The sequence below is a fragment of the Sapajus apella genome, unplaced genomic scaffold, assembly GCF_009761245.1.
Source record: "Sapajus apella isolate SASKATOON/1434 unplaced genomic scaffold, GSC_monkey_1.0 scaffold52, whole genome shotgun sequence".
Classification (NCBI taxonomy): domain Eukaryota; kingdom Metazoa; phylum Chordata; class Mammalia; order Primates; family Cebidae; genus Sapajus; species Sapajus apella.
In genome coordinates, this window is record NW_022436992.1 from 14,232,682 (window position 1) to 14,249,747 (window position 17,066).

Genomic DNA, 17,066 nt, shown 5'->3' on the forward strand with positions numbered 1-17,066 from the left:
TACAGAAGTATCTACTACTATTACTAGTCGAGGAAACAAATTTAGGTAGAAGAAATTCTTAATATTTTGTCCTCTATACATCTTAATCATCCTAATGGCAAAAACTCACATGAAACTTTAAAACACAAGGTAATATGGGAATCTCAACATGGAAAGTTGTCACTATAACTACAAGCAGTGTACAAACATGCTTCTACTTTAACCTACGTAAGCTGACGGATGTTTAAAATACTAGTTTAACAAAGATCTTTTAGTAAAATGACATAAGCAGATTTAAACTAGAAAGGATTATGGATGAATCCTTACTAATTAATTGGAAGATCTGAGACATATTTTATACTTCATTTTACAAAATCAGAAATATTTATTTTGAAACAAGATAAGAAGACATGGTCTGCCTGTCTAAAAGCCACCACTCAGAAATATTTTTCATACACAAAGCAGGAAAAACATAAAACCATTTAAATTTCACATTGGCACCAAAAAGGTCAATTGCCCTGCCTTCTCAGATTAGAAAAAACTAAAGCTGAGTGATAAGTAGTTTTGCAGTCATTTGAAAACGTCCAAGCTTTTAAATTAGCAAAATATTTTCTAAAAATTCTGATAACAAAATGAATACATACTTATAAAAGAATTCAAACAGGGCCAGGTGTGGTGGCTCACACCTGGAATCCCAGCACTTTGGGAGGCAGAGGTGGGTACATCACCTGAGGTCAAGAGTTAGAGACTACCCTGGCCAATATGGTGAAACCCATTTCTACTAAAAATACAAAAATTAGCCAGGCATGCTTGTGGGCACCTATAATCTCAGGTACACAGGAGGCATGGGAGGCTGAGACAGGAGAATCACTTGAACCTCAGAGGCGGAGGTTGCAGTAAGCCGAGATCGTGTCACCACACTCCAGTCTGGGCAACAAGAGCGAAACTCCATTTTTTTAAAAAAGTTGCAAACAGAACAAAATGAAAAAAATACCAAGCAAAAGGCCCCTACAAAAACCCCTCTGGGGCCCATCCCCCTACCCTCGCTCAAGAGAAACCACATTTAACACTTCGGTGCTTATCTTTCCAAATCTTTTGTTTTACACATATAAAAAACATACAGGCTTTGATTTGCCTCAGGCTGTACATAGTGTTTTCCCGCTTGCATTCTACACTTAATATATGTTTATCATCTTTCCATGTCAGTGCATGCTGTCTCGATGGCATTCTACCATTAAATACCCTTTCAAAAATGGCAAAATCACTTTAAAAATTCGTCCACACAAGTACATGTTTAAATTTTAAAAGAAAACGGACAGAATCCTAAAACACAAAAACAAACCTCCAAAAATAATCTCTATCTTTCCACCAGCATGGAATAGTTCATTCCTTTTTCACACAAAACAAATTATGTGGTTTTTGAAGATTAACTCCAATCTCCACATTTATATACAGAATGCTCCATTTGTTAAGCCTAACTGAAAAGAATAAAAAAGTTCAGATGATTAATTCACTTACACTTAGAAATTAAATAAATATTCTATGAATACGCATTGTGATCAGTTATAATATGATGCTTCTTAGTCTAAGCTTTCAATTAAATAACAGCAAAAAAAATGGATAAATAATACAGCTACTGCCTGAAACATCCAGAAATTCAAAGATTATATTGCCAACTAAAACACTGCCATTTGTTTTTTTTTTTTTTTCCTACTTGGTAGCAAATGTTAATGGAATTCAGTCCTGGTTAGTTAAAGTCAGTTCACATCGCATATTCAATCAGGGTAATAAGAAGAACCTAATATGCCTATTACAGAGTTAGATTAAAATATAAAAATTTTTGGCTTGAAAGTAATGACTGTGTAGCACATAGGACTTTGTCAACTGCTTCAGCACATTGTTTACGAATGACGGGATGTCCACAAGGAATAAAAACGACAGCAATATTTCTATCCACACAGCTTTTGCAAAGCTGTTCTTCAATACCAATCTCTTTCTACAATGAAATCTGACTTGATTCATTTTGCCTACTGTCTTTCTGAGCCTTCACTGGATCGGCAACCAGAACCTCAAGAGAGTTGTAGTTGCTCCCAGATCTTTTAACTTTTTTCCTCCATTATTTTCTTAATGTCCTTGAAACTGAACCCCTTTCATATAGCTCCTTGTAACATAGGATTATGGAAGATGGTATCATCAATTTTTCTAGTTAGTGATGGTGTTTTTTCAACAGTTCTTATGAGTCACTCCTCAAATGAATGGGATAAATGAAGATTGTTTATATTTTCTTGCTTCTTCTGTTCTAACAGATATTTACACCCTGGATACCATTTAGCATGTTGTTCCCAAGGTTCTTAGCTGGGCCTCCAATCAGTCAGCCCCCCTCCACAGTGAAAGCACTTTACCACCTTCACCTAAAGCATAAAATCCAGCTTTTGCATGGAAGGATGGATTTCTTGGAGAATTTGTTGAATTTGGGAAATTGCACACCAGGACAGCTAGCCCAAACTGCCCGCAACAATCGGCTTGGTACAAGGGGAGGGTCCTGAAGGGGGTGCGGCCAGAGCCCCAATCTGGAAATGCCAATTTGGCTCTGCAGCCAGGCCCTAGGCACTTGGGCCTGGCATGCCTCAATTAGTGCCATGCGGGCTCCGCCGTCACCAAGGTCCTGCCACTTCCCCAAGCCAAAAACAGGCAGCAAGAAAAAAGGAAGTCATCCTACCCTCCCCCCACCCCACCAACCCCCACCCCAGCTGTAATCCAGAAACTGCTGGCAATTCTTAAGACGCTTCTAGTAATTTTAAGGCTAACTTATTTATTAAAGATTTTACTTAAGTGACATAAACTTGAAAAAGCATTTGACTAGTGTTTTCCTTTTTTCTGATAAAGTATTTGATTCAAGCACTTTTATTGTCTTAAGCCAATTAATTAGAGATCCTCTATATATTTTCAGTAGTGAAAACTTGTGTACACAGCACATAAATACAAAGACATATTAGTGATGCTGATAGAAGTACATCTTATAGATTCATAAAGACCTTTTTATTTTTTTTTCTATCTTAGACTTTCTAGTTCTTGATAACTTGTTTCACTGCTTTGGCAGTTGTCAGCTAAACAGCCGTATATCTGTATATTAAAGGAAACAACTCTTAGATGAAAAACCAGATTGCAAAATTTACATCTCAAGGTACAGAAGAAAAAGTCTGGTGGTACTAGAGGGAAATTAAAGATGGATGCCATATCCACCATAAAATTATAGAAATCTACCATGGGATTGTATAGGAGACCAATTTTATTTAGACTGACACTACCTTTTTTTTTTTTTTTTTGAGACGGAGTCTCACTCAGCTAACCAGGCTGGAGTGCAATGGTGCATTCTCAGCTCACTGCAACCTTCGCCTCTCAGGTTCAAGAGATTCTCCAACCCCAGCCTCCCAAGTAGCTGGAATTACAGGTGTGCACCACCATGTCTGGCTAATTTTTTTGTATTTTTAGTAGAGATGGGGTTCCACCATTTGGGCCAGGCTGTCTCAAACTCCTGATCTCAGGTGATCTGCCCATCTTGGCCTCTCAAACTGCTGGGATTACAGGTGTGAGCCACCGTGCCCAGCCGAGACTACTTATCTTTTAACTGGATTTCTGAGCTCTGGGCAGAGCCCACCCTGAATCCTGGTCTCCAAGAAGGGAGAATTATTGCGAGGCTAAACCATGTGATGCTTTTACAGTGCACTTTAAAAAAAAATTTTTTTAAGTCTTCTACATGTCTAAACTACAGTCTTCCTTGAAAACCCAAGAGTAGCCTCTGTTTCAATAGCTAGTCAAAAATATAATAGTCAAAAAAATCAGGTAACACAATACAAACATAAGCAGTTTAAGAGCTGAAACAAACTTGTCTGTTTATACTCTAGGGATTCCATAAGGAAAAATAGAAGTTTCTCCCAAAAGGGATCCTAGTACCCTCTCCATTTTCTTTAAGGAACCCCAGGCTATTATAATCTATTTTAGGTCTCCGCAGCAGACGGTGGAAAAGAAAGGAGAGACAGCAGAAGTAAATAAAGAAAACAGAATCCAGTCAACTGAGAAGAAAAAAACTTTTGCTCAAATAGACAAGTTCCTAGGAGAGGAAAGAAAAAACGAAAGGCCTTTTAAATACAAACACACACACATACACACACATCTTGGATGTTAGCTTTTAATTAAGATGACTTTTAACCATTGAGCTCTTTTTTAAAAAATCTTTTAAAATCTTACTACCATATTTCAGCTAGGACAAATTGCTGCTATTTCAGAAGTACCAAGTATCAAACCAGAAAAGGCCTGGTTTAGGAACCAGACCCAGGCTGTCATGGTAGAAAAAAAGGCAGAACCTTAGCTATGGAACTGCAGCATGGGGCAGCAGCCATTGCTCTTTCAGTTTGGCCTGGCTAGCAAAAAGGTGGCCTTGTTATTAAAATAAAGTCCCTTTAGTAGTCAAAATAAAAAATCTTCCTTTTTTTTTTTTTTTTTTTTTTTTTTGCTGTCTGTTTTTTCCCCCACCACACCACCTTTTTTTGGTGGGGGGGTTGGAATTTAGCCACTTCAGAGGACTCGTTCCCCATAATACTTTCCTTTGGATTTGATCAAGTCAGAATTTAGACATTTCAGGGGCCTCGTTCCCCATAATTCTTTCCTTTGGATTTGATCAAGTCGGATAGAGTAGGTCAAACCCAATGGGAAAAAGACCAAAACAACAACAAAAACAGAAGCAAACAAACAGTTAAACAAAAAAAAAATCGTACAACTTATATGATTACTGAGTGCTCTCTCCAATGGTAAGGAGAAATTAAGACCAGCTGGTTGTTAAACGTTAGCCAAGACAAAATCCCAATTCAACTACTTACCTAGGGAGGGGTCTCAGGCTGAAGATGGCTCTCCACCATTCTAGAAGCAGGAAAATAACTTGGACTCGTCTTCCCTGCTGGGAATGAGCTCAAACTCCTTAAAGGAGCTACCTGCCTGCCATCATCATGGAAGCAGGAAATCTTGCCTTCCTTGTTGGAAGCAACTAAAACTCAAAAAATAAATAAATAAATAAACTTTTGATCTTGATCAAATTTTGGAAGACCAGGGTTTCTCTGGAGGAGATACTTTCAGACCTCAGCAAATTGTCCTATTAATTTGAGCCATAAAGTTAGCTCATGCTAGTACCAAGTAACAATAGGAGATTTGTCAAAGGTAAGGGGCATCTCCACTCAGAATTCCTTCCTGGCTACCAAAATGTGAACCCCCAAAAATCTGAGACAGGTCTCAATTATTTAGGAAGTTTGTTTCGCCAAGGTTGAGGATGCACAGCCTCCGGAGGTCCTGGCCACATGTGCCCAAGGTAGAGCACAGCTTGGTTTTATAAATTTTATGGAGATGTGAGACATCAATCAATACATGTAAGATGTACATCAGTTCCATCCAGAAAGGCAGGACAACTTGAAGCAGGGAGGGAGCTTCCAGGTCACAGGTAGGTGAAAGACAAACAGTTGCATTCTTTGAGTTTCTGATTAGCCTTTCCAAGGAAGGCAATAAGATGTGCATTTATCTCAACAGAGGGATGATGTTGAATAGAATGGGAAGCAGGTTTGCCCTAAGCAGTTCCCAGCTTGACTTTTTCCTTTAGCTTAGTGATTTGAAGGCCCCAATATTTATTTTCCTTCTATATCACTGTGGGCAGCAGAATAGAAAAGCTGTGTAGGACTGGCAGGCAGTGTGAGAGCCCAGTGGGGGGTGATTGTCCTATGCCCACGGCAGCAACCACCTGTGAGGCTGAATAAACTCATTTCCCCACCTCCTCTAGCAGCCCCGGTGGAGATACAGAGGAAGCAGACCAGCGATACAACACAGTCTGAAGTATTGTCTGGTGAGTGTAATAGAATAAAAATGGGAAGGGTGCTGAGGAGACCAGAAAGAAAATGGTTGAAGAGATGGGGCACAGAAATTAAGCTGACTCAAAAAGGAAGGAAAAGCAGAAAGGGCTGATAGAGAGAGGAGATGTCTATGGGTTAGCAGTCCTGATAAGGACAAATCATTGGTGCTTTGAGAAGAGAGAGGGTGAGAAAGCAGGAAGGCTAGAGGCTGTCATCCCAGAGGACATCTGTGAGCATGATTCTAAGAGACACCAGACCATGGGAGTGGCCAAAGAAAGTGCCTCTTCTCACCTCTTGCTCTTAATTCCTTGTACTCAAGACAGTAAGTTCCCTGAAAAGAAGTACCCATGTTTAATTCATCTGTGTCTTCCTAGCAGTACTAAAGACATTATATGAAAGGTATCTAAACCTTTGAGAATGTGTGATGCTAAATTGTTAAGGATGCTGGAAAACTCAGGACACCCCTGTGTGGTGAGCCCAGTGCAGGTCTCCATTTGGACAAAGGCCTCAGGGAACTAATGAGACATAGGGACAGGGATGCCCGCCAGAGCAGCATTCCCCATCCCACTGCAGCCCAGGCCAGCTGACCACTTTATGAGTAAATATTGCCACTGAACACTTTGCAGTCATAACACATGTGCCCACCTATGACCACTGATCCCTGTAGGGTGATCACTGGCATCAGAGATTTGATGGCAGCCATGAAGACAAGGCCATCCTCATTAGGAAGGGAAGGAAGGAGAAGGGAGGAGGGCAAGCGAATCTTTCCTGCTTGTCAACCACACCCATCTCTGTTAGGTGATTTCCCATGGGTGACTTTGTTCATCTTTATAATAACTCTGAGAATTGGGTCTTACTGTCCACATTTTGAACATGAGGACATCTGGCCAGGAAGCTGAGTAACTTCCAGGGACATAGACAAGAGGGCAAAGCTATATCCAATCCCCTCTTTGTTTTTTCCGGCTTATCCACTGAGTGCCCCCTGGAATCCACCAGCCCATTTGCAGAGTGCTTACTATGGGTAAGATGGCACAGGAGGAGTGGACATGGGCAATTTTGTCATGGCTCTCCAGGAACTTACTCACTGGTGAGCAGGAGCAGGTATGTTCCCAACCAGTCACAGTCAAAGCGGGAATGCTATGTTGAAAGGTTCTTTTCTGGCTTTTAAAATGATGGGTTTGTTTCCTCGTTCTTAAGATTGCTTTTTCACTGACTAGAACTTAAAAGAAATTTTCACAAAAATTTCCCTTCCCTGGCACAAAGTGAGCTTGAAATGAATCCCCATGTGCCTTTGATATTTTAAAATATTGGCCTCCTGTAAAATCAACCTTTGGAAGAAGGAAGTCAAAGAACATGCTAGATTTCACAAAGTCTAGTTCCTTGAAATCCAGTTGTCTACAGGATAATGTTGTCAAAGAAAAATTATTTGGCAGGGCACAGTGGCTCACTCCTATAATCCCAGAACTTCGGGAGGCCGAGGCAGGTGAATCACCTGATGTCAGGAGTTCAAGACCAGCCTGACCAACATGGTGAAACCCCATCTCTACTAAAAATACAAAAAATTAGCCTGGCATGGTGGAGGGTACCTGTAATCCCAGCTACTCTGGAGTCTGAGGCAGGAGAATCACTTGAACCTGGGAGGAGGAGGTTGCAGTGAGCCGAGTTCAAGCCACTGCACCCCAGCCTGGGCAACAGAGCAAGACTTTGACTCAAAAAAAAAAATTATTGAATGATATTTTTAAATTCACTGTAAGGAAGATTTTTATTCATAGCCAGCACAGAAGTTATAGGCACCACTGCAATGGGACTTTGCAGTGGGGGAAAGAGATTGGACACAACTTCATATAGAGCACAGGCCAGGACATAGTCAGAGCCAAGAAACCGAGCAGAGATCCGTGGATGCAAAATTACTAAGAGGAAACATGAAAACTAAGGGAGCTTCTGCCTAAACCCACCTAACAGGATCCTTGCTGAAAACAGGACAGGGTAATTAGACACCATCTTGGGGATGGTGGAGAATGGGGAATTCAGTGAGATTTCAAGGGTCATCAGATATCAAGGGTGATTAGATATTGAGCATAGAAGTTTCTAGATAAAAGAGGATTTTGCAAGAAAGTGTACAAATGTGCCTAGGAGAAGGTTCAGGAGCCTGACTAAAATTTGGTCAAGCAGAGAATATTTGTCAGTGTAGGAGCTAAGTGTTCTGACAAACAACAGATGTTAAGCCAGCCAGGGTGACATGTGCTACAAGAAAGCACTGAGGGCTTATTTCCTTTTCCCCCAATCTCCACTCAGTCAAGTGTAATCCCCTTGTCAATGCAGCCATTTGTAAGAAGGCAATCAGGCAGGGTCCCAACTTCTAGTGACAGAACTGAATGACTCATTTCTGCTGAAGAGAATGGCCTGGAGCTGACGCTGAGATTTCAGAGTGCTGGGATTCCCCAAATGGCAGTGTAGTGCCATGCCCTCTCTCCAACTGAACGCCCAGTGTGGGCAGGAGCAACTGCAACTGAGACCTGCCTGATCTGCTAACTAGTCTTGTCCCTCAGCTATAAACTGACTGACTTTGGCAGCTGGCCAGAGAGATGAACAAGAGATCTCTGATGCCTTTAAGCCCCTGTGGAGTGGGACTCTGTTGGGGAAAGTCATTCTCTTGTCTGAGCAGCAATTTCAGAAGGAAGTCCCATTTGCCTAGTCAGCTAGAGCAAAACAATCTACAGGACAGGACCCAGGGATGTGATCCTCCACCCAAAGGCACTGAAGTAAATGACTCTAAAATACTTTCCAGGACTCATATTCTTTGAAGAACAAGGAGTAAAACATAAGACACATAAGACAGGAGCCAGCAAGTGAGGACTTGGAAGGAGATGATTCATTCAATCAGTCTCCACTGAATAATTTTAATCATCCATGCTGGCATGGGGACATGATATGAATAAGTTGACAGGGGTTTACTCTGATTAAGCAACGGGCTCGTGCAGAGACCTGTCAGTCAAGAGTAAACAGGAGATGATTTCAGACAGTGAGAACAAAATTAACAAAGCCATGTGCCAAAGTGTGGCTGAAACTACGGATGAGTTTAAGAATTGAGAGGTCTGGGGAGTTGTTTGTTTTGGTTTGTTTTGTTTTTAAGACAAGGTCTTGAATGGGCATGGTGGCTCATGCCTATTAGTCCCAGCACTTTGGATGGCTGAGGTGGGTGGATCTCTTGAGCACAGGAGTTTGAGGCTACTCTGGGCAACATAGCAAGACACTTCCCTACAAAAAGCGTGCAGGTTGAGGCTGCAGTGAGCAGAGACACACTGCTGCACTCTAGCCTGGGTGACAGAGCAAAACACTGTCTCCAAAACAAATAAACAAACAAAAAACAGAGTCTTGCTGTGTCACACAGGCTGGAGTGCAGTGGTGCAATCATGGCTCACTGCAGCCTGGAACTCCTGGGCTCAAGCGATTTTCCCACCTTGCCCTGCCAAAGTGCTAGGGCTACAGGTGTGAGCCAGCACACTTGACCTCAGAAGAGATCTTAATAATAAAAGGACAAATTGCCTTGTGTCCCTTAGGGGCAGGATTGACACATCCAAGGATCAAGCAGAAGGCCTATGCTGAGTGGGCTGAGCAAAGAGAAAGGCTGAGAGCTGGGAAGAGGAGATGCAGTGCCAGGTGGGACAGGGCCTTTTAGGCTATGGGAGGCTTTCAGAGGAGGCTCCACCTAAACTAAGCCATGACATTGCAGTGGGGGCCTGTTGAAGACATAGACTTCTACCTGAAAGCCAGAGAATTGGAAGGAGTATTTCCTCTGAAGAGGGACTCCAGTCCACAGGCATCTTGCCACCAAAGACATGGACAGGCCCTGGGGAAAAGATGATGGTGGCCTCACTAGAGGAAAACCATTTGCCACCTGAACTAGCCCAGGGTGGCTACCCAGGCACTCAGGATACACACCCATGCATGCATACACAGAATCATACTCCTTCATGTTATTCCTCAATTCAGGGATTTCAACACCCATTTTTTTATTTTTGCTTTTTTTTTACATTTTTACTTTTTTTTATTTACTACTTTGAGACAGGGTCTCACTCTGTTGCCCAGGCTGGACACGGCACAGTGGTGCAATCATATTAGGCTGGTGCAAAAGTAATCACAGTTTTTGCCATTATAAGTTCTGCCATTACTTTGCTATTACTTTTAATGGCAAAAATCGCGATTACTTTTGCACCAACCTAATAGCTCACTGGAGCCTCAAATTCCTGGTCTCAAGGAATCCTCCTGCCTCAGCTTCCTGAGTAGCTGGGACTACAGGCATATGCAATCACACCTGAGTAATTTTTTTGTTTTGTTTTGTTTTTTTTTGGTAAAGATAGAAACTCATTTTGTTGTCCAGGCTGGTTTCAAGTTCTTGTCTTTGTGCCTTCCTCTGCTCTGTGCAAGACCTTCTGGATGCCCAGCTAATGAAGACTTCCAGGGAGAGGAAAGGTACACATAAGTCCCTGAGTAAAGAAGCAGGGTTTATCAACCACAAACAGCATGCGCAGCTCCACTGGCAGTCCTAGAGAGGTCACATTCACCCCGAGTGTGTGTGGAAGGCCTCTCCCTAGCAGATGGTTTATACACCAGCCACAGCACAACATATTGTCTTAAATTGTGGACATTTGCAAAAACTCCTTGAGGGAAACTATCACATCTGGTGTTGTTTTGCTTTGTTTCCCTTCCCCTGTGTACACAACACACACACACACACACACACACACACACGCACACGCACACCCTCCAACTATTCAGTTGGTGTGCTGAATGGATGAATGGCTAATGGAAGTCATTCTAAAAGCTACTTTCCTTGGCATACCATTACCTTTGATTTCATCTTTCTGGAACTCCTGTGCTCCCAGGTGAATTTGGAAAGCCCTCAGGAAGCATTTCAAAATAGAATAAATGGGAGTGACTCTCTAGAAATTTACCTGCCATAAGTACTTCTAATAAGACACAGGAAAGGTGGCACCACACATTCCTGGTTAGAGTGTCAATGCTAGTCACCTTCCTGTCCCACAAAACTTTATTAAAGGCTCAAAATTCCCGTGGAAGTACATGGACACCACTCTGCTTCCAGCCAGCCAGGGAAGCAAGGTGTCCGCTGTGCCTTTGTGGCAGGAAGTGTGCTTCTCTACTCTCCCACTTCGAGGTCTTTGGGGCCAGCCTGCTACCTCCTCGTTGACAAGGCTGCTTAGTGAGCAGTTCATTCTGAGCTGGACATAGTGCTTCTGGTGAGTGTCTACTTCTATTTAACCCAAAGATATTCTTTCCTAAGGAAATGCTTTCCTGTTGGGGGAGGTTAGCTCCAGATGGAAGCCATGAGTGATGGCATGATGGCTCCTGGCTGTCATCGTTTGGTTGGCTGATATTCGTGGAGCACTACCATGAGCCAGTCATGGAGCTGAGCAGTATATGCCAGCCCTGAAGCAGGTGCATTAACAGCAAGGGAGACAAGCAAACAAAGTACAGTGATGGAGGTGTGCTGAGGGTGTTCAAGACTCACACAACACAGAGGAAGAGCACCCACAACCCATCTTGGGAAGGAACTTGTCATGGAGGAGGTGAAGCATGAGCTGAGTCTTGAAAGACTAGACAATAGCCAAACTACAAGGAGGAGAAGGAGTTTTGGGGCAGAAAGAACAGGTTGTGCAAAAGCCTAGAGACCAGAAAGAATATTACATTCAAGGAATTGCAAATAGTCTGGAAAAGGCTGATACGTGGTTTAGGAGAGAAAGGCAGGGGATTCCAGCTGGGCCCTGCTCGCCACACTCAGGAGCTTGAACTTATCCACAAAGGAGATGGAGAACCAATAATGGGTTTTGTGCAAGGGCTTCATGTCACCAGATTTGCTTTTTGGAGAGACCTCTGTGGCTGACGTGTGAGGAAGGGATGGATGAAGTTTCCATGGCAATCAGGAACACCAATTAGCAGATGATTCAAATGGCCTAGGGAAAAAGGGAAAAGGGCTTGAACTACCATGCAGCAGTAGAAAAGGAGAGGAAAAAACAGATTCCAGGCACTTAGGAAGCACTAAAAATGAGTACTTCAAAGAACCTGTGATAGGTGATGGTTGGATGGAGGGTGAGTTCTGGGGTGGCAATGCCTGGGAAAATACTTTCTGGTTAAGACAGGGAAGTGGATCAGCAGAAGTGGAGGGCTTCTGCTTTTTACTTTAAATACTTTTGTAATATTTGGAACTTTGAAAATGAGCAGATACATTAGCAAAAAGTCTACAGGGAATATTTTTGAAATCAACTAGTTCTAACATATAACTTTCAGCTTGCACGCATCATCAATTAACTTTGATAGAGTCTTTCTGGAACTATCATCCCAAATATCAGTCCTTGTAAAAATCTATTTTGAAAAACAGGCCTTGTAAGATAGCCTCATAGATTCTTCATGGTAGATCTTCTAACATTCTAATGTCAGGGAGTGAAAGGAATCCATCAGAAAATGTCAAATTCTGGAATCTCTATTCATGGTATTGAAGTTTTGCCTTCACACAAAAGTTTAACACCTTTACACAATCAGAATTCCTCATTTTACATTGCTCAGTAATTAGAGGAAATCAGCCACCTAGAGCCTGGGTTCTAGACTTTGCCAATGGACCCAACAAATCCTGAGTGGCCTTGCTGAGAACAACTTCTCCCAGGAGATAGAAAACTCAGTTCCAGCCAGCAAGAGGGAAGCAGTTGAAGAAGTGAAATTAACAAAGTCCTGGGAGGAAATGACCAAATCATCTTTGATTATGTAATAAACAGAGAGTAGAATACAGAAACAATAGACATTTTGGGAGAGAAGCATTTTATTATAGCTTTAGGAGAGAAGTATTTTTCAGCATCGTAAGCACACAATTCCAAGGATAGATACCTTCAAGGGATTGCTTTTGACAGTTATGACAAAGTCTTAAAGAAGAATGAAAAAAGGTCAGAGGAAATCCAGCAACAAAGCTGCCAGTTGTGGATGAGAAAGTGAACAGGAATAAGGAAGAAACTCAGAAAAGGGAAGAGAGATCACTAAAAAGCCTGATTTGGAAAGTCCCAGTGCTACCCTGAGAGGAGAAACAAATTCACACAACTCGTCACCACCAGAAGAAGAAAGGAGGGAAAACAAGAGAAAAAAGAGTATCTCAATCCTAAAAGGACAATGTGGAAACACTTAGGGGCAGAGGTGAATCTGCCGGGCCAATGTAGTTTAGAATGTCATTCGATCACTGAGAATGAGAAAGGAGCCTGCCGATGGGCACTGAGCGGACAGGAGGAGACTGGCAAAAGATGTTTGTAACAATTAAAGTGAGATCCAGTTTGGATTCCGTTAACCCATGTTTGAGTCATAGTTCCAGCATTTACTGTTTGTGTGGTCTTAAATAAGCTATTGTCTCAACCTCAGTTTCTGCATAGGTCAAATCAATTATCTAATTTAAAGATTATTTTGAAGAGTTAATAAGATAATGAGGAAAAAATGTACCTGGCACCTAGTAGGTGCTCAATAAAGGACAGTTTTAAAAAAAAAAAAGTATTGCTTCTTAATTTGTATGTAAGAAAAAATGGTATAATACAATGATATAAGGCCGGGACCTGCAAGACAAATTCAGCCACACCCATTCATTTATGCATTATCTGACTGCTTTTCTGAAAAAATGCAGGATTGAGTAGTTGCACCTGAAACATTTATTATCTGGCCCTTCACAGAAAATGTTTCCAGACCCTGGATAAGTGGTACCAGGATCCCCTCTGTTTACCATCCCCTCTATTAGGCGTGATTAAAGACATAGAGTAGGGGAGCCCTGCCATCCACCTTACCCACCCAGAGGATTTTTCTGATGGATGCAAAGGAGGGACAAGGTCTCACTGGCCTCCCAGACTGGGATAACAACTCAGCTAGCAGGGAAAAGCCACTGGAGACCACATACCTCGCCAGCCCCAGACGCCTGCTCATATATCTAAGCCCTCCTTGTTCCAGACCAGGGAGAAGAATGGAATGTCCCTTAGACTCTGCATGTCCCCAGTCTGAGTACCTGGATTTAAGAGGAAGAAGAGGCCCATTGGAGATGATGCTGTAAGAGGAGTGGAAGCAATATGATAAAAATCACAGTCCCAATTCCCAAATAATCCCAGAAGCAGGAGAGAAAGGAGAGAAATATCCACAGAGACACTGTTCATACTTGAAGATCCCACAGGGACTCATGGAAATGATGGAAGAAAATGAGACTCATAAGAATAATGTTAGGAAGCCAATGCCAAGAATGAGATGGGGCTTGAGGAAAATGGTAAGGGCAGATTGCTTAGTTCTTTTCTAAGCAAGAGGGTGAATAAGGAAGGAACAGCCCACTGCAAAGAACAGCCATCACTACATGTACACACGACAATATAAGAACTAACTCATGATTATTTTGCTGTCTTCTTGTTCAAAATGATTGAAGACCAATGAAATTAGGTCAACCAACCAGCTAGGAAGCCCATGATCAGACGCAAGATGGTATCAGGGCACTTGCTGCTTTGAATAAATGTCAGTCTCATATCTTGGAAGAATGATCTGCCAGGGTGAAGAGAAACTTGCAGCTGAGAAAGGCTTTAGTGACTCAAGAGCTGAAAAATTCCCCAAAAGCTGGAGCATCCTGGCACTGCCAGCTCCCCACTTCTGCTTGTTCCAGTTCCTTGAGGCTACCTCACCAACTACATCATCACTCTTCCACTCCTGCCCTTAGTGTAACTACATCTACAGAGAGATATTTTCTGCCCATTGGAGATTAGAAGGAAGTACTGTGGCCTGAGTGGTTACCTTGGGAAGACAGGATCTGACACATACATTGCACAACCTGACTGCCTGACATAAGAGGTTTCACTTCCTGAGATGGACGGAATGGTGGCAGGTTTGAGTCCAGGTTACAGGGCCAGGATGAGACATGGCAGAACTGTGGAGACTGCTACGTCAGGAGCATTGCTCCATTGCTCCAAAATTTCCCTCGAGCAAAAGCATCAGGGGCTCATGCAACCTGGATACTAGTGCTGCTTCAACCACACTGTGCTATTGGATGAGTCACTTCATCCCTCCTAGCCTTGGTTTCTTTGTCTGCTGTTCCCATTCAAATAGCTATTCATGTCTTCGTCTCAATGGTCCCACTAGATCCCACCAGACAATCATTAAGGCTCCTTTCAGCTGGCAGCTTCTGAGGTCCTGGATGCTACAATTGGAAGATAGAGAAGTGGAAGCTCAAGGTTTCTGACCAGCATCCCAAGTTCCAGAAGCAGAATGGACTAATTCAGAGCTGATGCTTCGATCCCTTCCCTTCACTGGCTTTGATCCTCCTTTGCTCAGCTTGTAATCACATCAACAGACCAAAGGCATCTCTGTGTTCTATCAGGAGAGTCCACAGAGCCACCAGCCCTCCAGACCCTTCTAGTTGCCACATAAGGACTCTGTGGAAGGGTTTGAGGCTGCCCTGATCAGGCAATGAATGCATGATTGCACCACTGCACTCCAGCCTGGGGGACAAAGCTAGACTCTGTCTAGGAGAGAGAGAAAAAGAGAGAGAGAGAGAGAAGGAAGAAGGGAAGGAAAGGGAAGGAAAGGGAAGGGAAGGGAAGGGAAGGGAAGGGAAGGGAAGGGAAGGGAAGGGCACAGTGGCTCACACCTGTAATCCTAGCACTTTGGGAGGCTGAGATGGGTGGGTCATGAGGTCAGAAGATTGAGACCACCCTGGCCAACATGGTGAAACCCCATATCTACTAAAAATGCAAAAATTAGCCAACCTTGGTGACGCGCACCTGTAATCCCAGCTACTCAGGAGGCTGATGCAGGAGAATCGCTTGAACCTGGGTGGTGGAGGTTGCAGTGAGCCAAGATTGTGCCGCTGCACTCCAGCCTGGGTGACAGAGCAAGACTCCACTTTAAAAAAAAAAAGAAAGAAAGAAAGGGGTGGGGGAGGGAGAGAGAGAAAGAGAAAGGAAGAAAGGGAGGGAAGGAAAGAGAAAGAAGGAAAAAGAAAGAGAAAGGGAGAGGGGGGAAGGATAGAAAAAGAGAGAGAGAAAGTAGAGAAGGAAGGAGGGAGGGAGAAAGAGAGAAAGAAGGAAAGAAAGAGAAAGAAAGAAAAGAAAAAAGAGAAAGAGAAAGAAAGACTCTGAGGAAGATGGCAGTTCCTACAACACGGGCTTGGTGGGGACAAGTTGTTAATTTGCAAAGTGGATCCTGTGAAGGCAAAACAGAGGAGTCCCCTAGGCCACCCAGACAGGGCCTTCAGCTATCTACAGGACCAGACACCAAGCTTCTTGAGGGCTCAGTGTTAGGAATGGAGTATTGCTTCTCAAATTCACAGGAAACTAACACATTGAACAGCTTTTAGATTTCCTGTGGAAAATATAACTTACTAAAGATGGAGTTCTGTGTCTGCCTTCCTGATATCAAGATACTGGGAGCCAAATTAAAAATCAGAACACTGCTTGGCAAGCAAGTCCATGAAGTGCTCCTTGTCCCACAATAGAGTCTATTTCCTTCGTGCCTCAAATACTCTCACAGGGGCTCACTCCCTTGGATAATGCAGAATGAGCACAATACCTGGCACATGTTCATTTGAATAAAAATGCTGTCAAATTCCCATTTGCCCATTCAAGCAGCAAACTCTACCACCTAATGTACATGCCAGGCATTGTGCTAAACTTGGCTCAAAAAGATTTCACAGCTTCCTAGAGGAACCAGAATAGGGAGCAAGGTTTCAACTCAGTGCTGTAAGAAGTGTTACAGTGCAGATCTGTCAAAGAGGCAAAGGAGGGTGTTCCTAGACTCCAGGCACTGTTCATAACCTGGACTCTCATTCATTGTAGATGGAGGGCTCCCCTGGGCAGTACCCTGGAGCAGATACTCTGCTGGTGTCTCGGTTAAAGAGATACTGATAACTCTGGCATTACCAAGAGATAGAGTCTCAGATAGATATTCTTACAGAAACAATATTCCACTTTTCAGAGTTCACCAAAAAATTATTTTAGGCAGAGATCATCCAGCATTGATCTGGTTTATCCAAGAGACTGATTAGGGTAACAGCACCTGGTATTGCAGTGTCGCATGAGCTCACCTCCAGGGTTGCCCCAACTCTGTCAGGAGCCTGCACCCCTGCATACTGTATGTTCCCTGCCCCATCCAAGAAAAGTCAAGTGTCTCCCCAGAGGCTCCTGC

General features: G+C 43.0%; 1 long non-coding RNA gene across 1 annotated transcript; it reads right to left on the reverse strand.

Moving 5' to 3' along the window:
• Positions 1 to 1,054: 1,054 nt before the first annotated feature.
• LOC116526918 lies at positions 1,055 to 5,391 on the reverse strand. Its single transcript, XR_004258319.1, has 2 exons — positions 4,857 to 5,391; positions 1,055 to 1,457 (listed from the first exon to the last, which is right to left on the reverse strand). It is a non-coding gene; the product is annotated as an uncharacterized LOC116526918 (long non-coding RNA).
• Between the last annotated feature and the right edge of the window lie 11,675 nt (positions 5,392 to 17,066).